We start from the raw sequence: 9,267 nt of genomic DNA on the forward strand, positions 1-9,267 counted from the left end.
AAAAAGTTATAAATTAAATTTTTTTTAAAAAAATATTATGTTTGCTTAAACAAATCTATATTTTTTGAGAAGAACAAAATATACTTAAGTTTGTTCCCGTAAAATTTAGTTTTTACGAAAATAAAATTTTAATATATTTTTTTAATATCAAAATGAATTTTTTAATAAAAAAATAAATAATTTTCTAAGTCAATTAATTAGTTTAAAAATTTTAGATGGCGTTTGGTAGCATTTTTAATTAGTTTTCCATTTTTAAAATTAGAAAAGCGAAAGTATTTTTCAAAAACATGTTCTATAAAATTGTTTTACTTTTTAACTTTTTAATTGAGAATCAAAATTTTGAAAACAAAAAAAAAAATTATTTTTCAACATTTTTTAAAACAGTTTTTTTTTCTTAATCAATATTTTGGACTCCGATTAGACCCGGACCTAAATCCCCCACGACCCTGGCACTGAACTTGGCCTCTGACCCAAACCCGAATCCAACCCCAGACCTAGATCTGACTTAAATAAAATCAAAAAATGACATTGAAAATAAACTTTACTGAACACACTTTTATTTTCTATTTTTAAAATTGAAAAACAAAAGTGGTTACCGTACGCATTTTTGTTTTTTTTTAAAAAAAAAATTTACTTTCATTTTGTGATTAAAAATTAGAAAACAAAAGTATTACCAAATGACACCTTAATTTATTTTTCATTTTTTAATCATTTAAAATGATTTTTTCTTAAGATATAAATTAATTTTTTAAGATTTATTTAAAAAAATATTGAATCTTTCTCATTTTTACTTTGAAGGGGTACGATTTGATAATCGTCAAAGTTTAGGGGGCAAAGTTACCAGTTTACAAAGACACATCATCATTTAAATGGAATAATAGGACAGAACCTAATAGAATGATTAAATTTCTGTAAATGTAAAAGTTTAGGGTATTCTTAACAAAATTGATAATTATTCTATTTTTTAGTAATAATTTTAAGTTTTTCAAGTAAACTTAATTTTTTTTTCTTATAAAGTTAATAATTTTATCAGGTTTTTTCAATAATTTCAAAATTATTAGAAAACTAAAATTTGAAAATTTAACTTTTTTTAATGAACGGGAGAAAATTTAGTATTGGTCAAAGTTCAGTGGGTAAAAATACTAAATTTTAGCAATAAAAGAAACAAAACTTATCAAAAGGAGCATGATTATGTAACAGGTATATTTTAGGGAGAATTTTTAACAAGGCGTATGTTTTTTCTTATAAGGAATTCAATCTCCCTCTTCAAGTTTTGACTCTCGTTGGTGTTGTGGCCGAAATCATTATGAAATAGACAGAACTTAGACATGTCCCTCTTACTCATCTCTTTTTTTAATAGGAAGGGGATTCTTGTATGGGAAAGTAGCTAGAGTGGCCATGTAAATGGTCTCAGGTTTTCCCTTTTTGACACTGCTCCAGCCAGAACTGTTGTTGTTGCGCTTGCCTCTAGTATTCTTGCTATTGGAGGGTTGGTTGGCACTACTAGTGCTGGCCTACTTGTTTGTCAGGTCTTGGGGTTGTACAGCACTCTGAGACTGCATATTGTTGACTTTCCTCCTGTTTGGGCTTGTCTGACGTCTTCCTTCAGTTTTATGATGTTGTTTGCTCGTTCGAGGAACTCCTTCATGTTGTTGGTTGATATCCTCTGGATGTCTTTCTAGAAGTCACTCAACGGAAGGATACCTCCCATTATGGTTGTATAATGGCCTTCTTCTATTAAGCCTTTGACCTTGGTTGCCTAGGCCATAAACCTTTAGATAGAATCCTTCAAAGGTTTGCCTTGTTGCTGTTTGACCTCAACAAGGTCTTCTAGTTGTGATGGTATCTGTCTCTAGGATGAGAATTGTGTGTAGATTTCTCATGAAAATTCATTCTAAGAATTGAATCTTTCTAGAGCCAGCTTGAAGTACCATTGCTGGGTTGTTCCCGACAGTCACCGGAAAGATCTGGCACCACACATCACCAGTAACTTTTTGGAGATCTGTCTGCATCTCAATGTACTTGATGTGTGCGAGAGGATCTTCTTGCCCAATATAAATCTTCCATACTGGCATCTTGAACTTAATGCATTGATGTATGCTGAGAATGGAGAGCCCCTTGACCTATCTAGTTCAAGGTCTAATGGTTTTGGGCCAGCTAAGCCCTTTATCATATTTCTTATTTGGTCCAACTGTGCTTGCACAAAAAGATCTGATGCTGTAGGAGCCTGGCTGAGTGGCCCTTCTTGGTTGGGATGTAGCCCTGGGTTAGCCAAGACTTGGTCGTCCATACCCTGGGAAAGGGTATGTTCATGGTCGACCAGCCCCAGGCTTGGAATCAGACTCTGGTCAGCCAAGCCTGGGTCAAACAACTGGCCATGGCCAACTAGCCCTATGTTGGGTAGTGACTGACTGCTTGTGCTCCGCTGATTGGCCGATGCAACAGTGTGTTGGTAGGGGTTGATCACATTAATTGCTTGGGTTTGGTGGATCCAATTGTCTAAAGTGATTGTTCAATGATGGAACAATATCACTTTGATTCTCACTCCTCGAGTTGATGTTGTCTATGGTGTTTCCACCCGTTCCCAAACCTAGCTGGATAAAGATTGGCCTTAGAACAACTTGCTCCCAAATGGTTTAGAGAGGAATCTCAGTTTGTAGGTTGGCCAAAGGTGCACTACTAAATGGCTGATGACCAAAGGTTGGCTAAGTGGGGGTGTTAAAGAGCCAGAGATACCTAGACGATCCCCACACTACTACAAATATTACATTTTGCGTCGGTTATGACATTAGTTATGGGCAGACGCAGGTTTAGAATCGGTTTTTAGAGAATTAGCTTCAGTTGTGCACCGATGCAAAAATCTCACTTTTTGCCTGAGTGCACAACCGACGCAAACTTCCTAATTTTTTTCTTAAAAAAATCAAACATAATAACGGGCTTCGGGCCCATTTAAGAAAACCCTAACCCTAAAGATTTAGTAACCCCAGTCGCCTCCCCCATTTCTAACATTCTTTCTTTCTCCATCAACTCTCATTCTCTCTCTTTATTTTTGAAAGTCCCAAACCGCTCAGCTCAAATCGGAGCCAAGTCGCCATCGCAGGTAGTGGAAACCCCCAACAACTCAGACACGTTGCCGCCACGACCGTTCGAAGGTAATTTCTTTCTCTCTCTCTCACTCTTCTCCTTTAATGTCTCTCTTTTTCTCCTACGATCTATCTTTCTCCTCTGAACTCTCTCTTTTTCTCTCTGGTTTTTTTTTTTGTAGGCAGTATAGGCGTGTGGTGGTGGTCCGATGGGATGGTGGTGGTTCGATGTGGTACTTTAGGTGATTCGATGGGCTTTGGTGGTGGTCCGATAGGGTTTGGTGGCAATATTTGTTGTTGGTGATGGGTTTTTGTGGTGGTTTGATGAGGTGTGGTGGTGGTGGCGGTTCAGATTTTTTTTTTGTTTCTTCGCTTCGGTTTATAACTGAAGTAGAAACCTTTTGGCGTCAGTACATTACTATTTGCTTCAGTTATGAACTGAAGCAAAAAACTTTTGGCGTCGGTTAATGAATGAAGCGAAAATCTCAATATTTGCATCTGTGGTTATAGGGTCAGTTTAGACATTCTTTATGTGTCACTTTAAAATTGACGCTAAATGTGAGTTTTGTAGTAGTGCCATGGCAGCAGGTGCCAGAGTTTGGCTACTCCCGCCACTAGATCTGTGTGGCAGGACTTGTCCATCTTCAGGCAGGGGGAAGTTCGTTCTCGTTCCTAAAGAGCTTAGTTGGACTGTTTTCCTGTGGACCCTGCCCAATTTTTCGATGAGTTTCCCTTTGAGAGAATCTCTAATCAGATCCTGACCTCTCTTGACACTTCTTTCATTGAATCACCTTATCAGGTCACTAGCTTCCTTGTTATGGTGGTCCATCTCCACCTGATGAGATCAGAAAATGTACTCCTGGTCATCCATTTATCTTAGAAATTTGCGTCTTTATTGTGCAAATGCATCACAACCAACATCGTGTGGTTCTTCAGCTTGGCCGACTTGGCATACAACCTCTCTAAGTCTGGCCAATTCAAAGTCTTCTCCCAAGTCTACATGAGGTTCATCAATTCCTAGCCCTATTTCCCCAGCATAATATTAGGGACTAGAGTCAGTCGTGGTTCGCGGGGGCTGCTCCACATTGACTAAACCCTCTATGTGAGGTGCCAATGGTGGATCTACCCTGGACGATAGAGGCTGTTCATTAGGACCAGTCGGGTTAGCAAGGTCGACCAGACCAGTTATGTTGGTCGAGTTTATTGGGCCTTCTGGGTTGGCAGGGTTGGTGGAAATTCTAGTGGTGGCTAGAACACGAACATCAGGATCAACAGTCATGGGGTCTTGAGGAAGACCCAATGAAGCAGAAGTTGTAGTCGGAGTTCTCCTTATTACATCCATGGTGCTTGATTAGATCAACAGACAACGCTCTCAATGAAAGCACTAAAATGTTGACCTTAAATTTGGCTAACAGACAATGGAGTCTTATTTATGATCAGAATCACCATGTGTAAATAACTAGAATAAGTAAATAAATGGACACAGTAATTTTATAGAGGTTTGGCTCTTTAGTTAGCACGTAATGACCTACTCCTCGTTTAGTTGTATTGATATGATAGATAATACCACTCATATCACAAGTGTTGTGAGTTCTAGAGTGGCTGTCTTTGGATTACAATAGTGAGAATATGAGGCAGATCTCAAGGAAGTGAGATGAGTGAGACTTAGTCTCTACTACACTGCAAGTGGCATGTAAGAGAGAGAGAGAGAGAGAGAGAGAGAGAGAGAGAGAGAGAGAGAGAGAGAGAGAGAGAGAGAGAGAGAGAGAGAGAGAGAGAGAGAACTAGGGTTTCAAGTGCTTGAACTCAAGAACTTAGAGCTTTTAGGTTTAACCTAGTGCTCTTTATATAGGAGAGAGCTTACAGAAGATTGTAGGTTGATATTCCTTAAAATGAGGAGATATCACCTATTTATTACATACTAAATAAATAAGAAAATAACTTATTAATTATTCTAAAGAATAGGTAAATAACTGAAATTAAACCCTTATTTTCGTGGGTTGTTGAAGTCAATTCGTAGCTGAGGATGTCTGTCCAAGTTGAAAGCTACAGAGACACCAAAAGTGTCTGCAAGAAGAGAAGTTGGTGGCCTATGCTGCACCATGGCCGGCCAGGGATGGTCCGGCCAGACCCCTATAGTTGGCCATTTTGTTGTCTCTTTGTCCTGGTTGGGTATTTTGACTCTTCGTGAACTGGTACGTTGTGCATGGTAACTTAGTCTTCTTGCGAACAGGTTGTACTCCACGTAACATCAATCTTGCTTATGTGGACATACCATGTGGGCAAAAATCAAAGTAGAGTAACTATCTTACTTAATCTCTCAATCTCAAAATGATACTTTTATTGTGTTTCAATTTATAATTGAAAATTTTTATATTAATTAATATTTTTATTACAAATATAAATAATAATAACTTTATTATTTATTTTAGTAATTTTATGCCATAGTTAAATATAATATTAAAATAATCAAAATAGCATAAATATAAACAGAAATAATACATATTACTTATGAGAATACAAATTTTGCATCAAGAAAATGATATACCAAATTTGCATTAATTTATAGCAGTATATATATAAATTTTCTTCTAAATTTTATTTTAGTTTTACATCATCACATCTCGATTAGAGATGCTCTAAAAGGAGTAGAGATTAGCCACTAAAAAATATCTCACAAAATAACTAAAAAACAAAGCCTAATCATTTTCATTCATTTATTTATTCGTTCACTATACCATTTTGTTTCACAGATTGTTCACTATGGTAGCGTTTGGTAACATTTTTTTAATCGATTTTCTATTTTTAAAAGTGAAAAAGTAAAAATATTTTTCAAAAACATGTTATAAAACTGGTTTTACTTTTCAATTTTATAATTAGAAATCAAAATTTTAAAAACAAAAAAAATCACTTTCAATATTTTTTTAAACAGTTTTTTTTTCTTAATCAATCTTTTGATTACGACCAGATCCGGACCCAAATTCCCTCCCCACGGCTTTGGCGCTGAACCCGGCTTCTGACTTGAACCCGAATCCGACCCTGGATCTAGACCCGACTTAAATAAAATCAAAAAATAAAAATAAAACGAACTTTATAGAACACACTTTTATTTTCTATTTTTAAAATTGAAAAACAAAAGTGGTTACAGAAGGCATTTTTGTTTTTCAAAAATAAATTTTTTAAAAACAAAAATTTTACTTTCATTTTGTGATTAAAAAATTAAAAAATATAAGTGTTGCCAAACGACACCTATGTTAATTAATTTTTTTTTTTCCTGTCATGTCTCAACGAATCGGCTTAGAAATGAGCCTTGCATCTTGCATAATTATTGGATTTCCACTAATTCCAGAACTAAGGTAATATACGAGTAATGTTATTTGGCACTTTAAAATACTTAATATTATACTAATGTGGAGTCTTATAATTTAGTAGTGATTTCTCATATTATTTATAAAGTTAAAATATATAAATTTCGAGATCAAAATGTATTAATAATGATACGCCACGTTTTAGAGCGTCTCTAATTGTGGCACTTTTCAAAAGTTACAAAAAATTCTCTACATCATCTAATAATTTAATATTTTATTTTATTTTAATTTTATATTATTTTTAATATTCTTCCTTTTAAAAATACTCTAATAGTAAACCCTATTCAAATTTGTTACTATAATATCATAAATTACTATTTAATATATTATTTAAAATAATTTTATTTAAAAAATGAGTATGGCATTCTTATTAAGTTTTGGCATTTACCTTTTTAATTTGGCATCCAAATATCTTTATAGTTAGCTTCTTGTAAGCATCATCAAACATTTCTCCAATCACCACCATTAATAATGCCTCTCATGGTGCTTTAGCATTAGTCAAAAGAATAGAACAAAAGGTATTCAAAGATATACGGCTAATAAGTATAGAGGATTTTTTTGAAACTTAAACAACAGGATTTTCTATATAGGGATTTTTTCAAAAATATACATAAAATATAAAATAATTACAAAAATAACTTAACAAATCTCAATTACAATAATATCTTGCCACATCATTAAAAAATACCTTAATTTCAAAATAATATGCCTGAAATGAAACTAATCCTGAAATTTCTTTTTTTTTTTTTTGTTAATTTCCTGCGTTTCAAAAGTAACCTTTTGGTTACTTATGATATTGATAAGAAACCAATAAGTAACTTTTTCATAAAAAAAAGTATCACTTTTATATTATATAATTTGAGATATTTTTTGGTTATCTCTAAAACTTACATGTATACATTTTAATGATTAATTAATTATTTAGGTTATATTAATATATATTTGAATAACTTTAAGTTTATTTTTCCAAAATAATGAGTTGTCATCTAATAAACTACCATTTTAATAATCTGTTTTTAAAAATATATATTTTTTTATAAATTAATATATACATTTTGATTAATTGAGTAAAGATTAGAGTTACAAATAACTTTTAAATCATTACTAATAAGACATATTTTTTTAGACCAATTAGTTATGATTTCGATAAGATACCAATTGGTTACTTTTGATAAAATCATCAATTTTAAAATAAAAAGATATGCATATACTCAAATATGCCAAATAAACTTATTGCACTGCAAAAAATCTTACTTTTAGTCACAACAAAACTTGTGACTAAAAGTGAAAAAATTGTGACTAATTATAAATTATGATTCATATGTTGTGACTAAAAGGTCCGTGGATAAAAGTATTAGTCACAAAAATTACAATTCTTTGTGACTAAATGTATTTTTAGTCACAATACTTGTTGTGACTAAAACTAAATGAGTGACAACTTGTAACTAAATACTATATTTTAGTCACAAATAATATTTTATTGTGACTAAAAGTCACATTTAGTCACAAAAAAATTATGTTGTGACTAAAAAGTTGTCACTAAAAGTAGCAATTTTTTGTAGTGTTGGTTCATTTTAACATATTGAAACAAATTTTTATTCTTTGTTTATATTTTTCATATAGCCTACCATCGTATATGCTAATAAATCTATTAGTTTATTTTGGCATATTGAAATAAATTTTTATTTTTCTTTTCGTATATATATTGGAACGACAATTTATTTTATTTCATATAGTCTACCATTATATATGTCAATAAACCTACTAGTTTCTGTTTGTTGGAACAACATTTTATATTTTTTAATAGAGTAAACTATAATCAAACATAATGATATACGCCAATTAATTTATTAGTCTATGAAACTTGCATAATTAGTAAATGATTCTATGTAATATATTGCGTAGTAATATTTTTTATAAAAAATATATAATACATATTTTAGTCACTTATGATCATAAAACGTGAATTATATATAAATGTATTCTGATTAACGAACAAGTAAAACAACAAACAAAATGGAAAATAATGTACATTTTTAGGACTCATTAATTTAAATTCCACCTATAAATTGAAAAAGAATTACAAATTTATGTCTCACATATAACCTAAACTAATCAACCAATTATAAAAATAAACTTGAGTCACTTAATTAAAATAATTTATTTTCTACTTTTAAACATAAACTCGAGTCAATTAAATAAAATAAAGTTTTCTTTTGTAAAAAGGTAATCAATGAGCATTTAATAATTAGCACTATAAGCAACCATATAGTTTATTTAAATTATTATGACGGCGATAAAATATATATTTCCTACATATTAAAATGATCACCATAAAATGTAGGTTGTGATGATAATACTCTTTAGCCCAAAAGACTTACCGTGTGGCAAAATATTTTTTAAAAAATCAATAAGAAAGAATTATCTCAAGTAAGACTATATTCTACAATCCCTACTTAAAAATAAAAAATAAATAAATTAAAGCCACTAAAATTATAATATACTGATGATGTTAGCACCTAACACCTATTGTATTAAAAGCAAAATAATTAAAATTTTCAAACGGTATAATAAAAGATAATATTTTATATTAAATTAGATCACATGATTTAAGTAAATAAATTACTATTAACGTGCCATAATGTAAATTTTCCTTCTATATATCATGTGTGGGCCTTTTTCAAATGAGCATACTATTAAGCCCAAAAAAAAAAAAGCAAATTGATTATTCTTTTTTATTACACATTAATTAAATATAACTTTAAAATAATTTTTATTAATAAATATTTTTTTATAATCAAAATATCAAATATAAC

Source organism: Cannabis sativa, chromosome 8, assembly GCF_029168945.1.
Source record: "Cannabis sativa cultivar Pink pepper isolate KNU-18-1 chromosome 8, ASM2916894v1, whole genome shotgun sequence".
In the NCBI taxonomy this organism is placed as follows: domain Eukaryota; kingdom Viridiplantae; phylum Streptophyta; class Magnoliopsida; order Rosales; family Cannabaceae; genus Cannabis; species Cannabis sativa.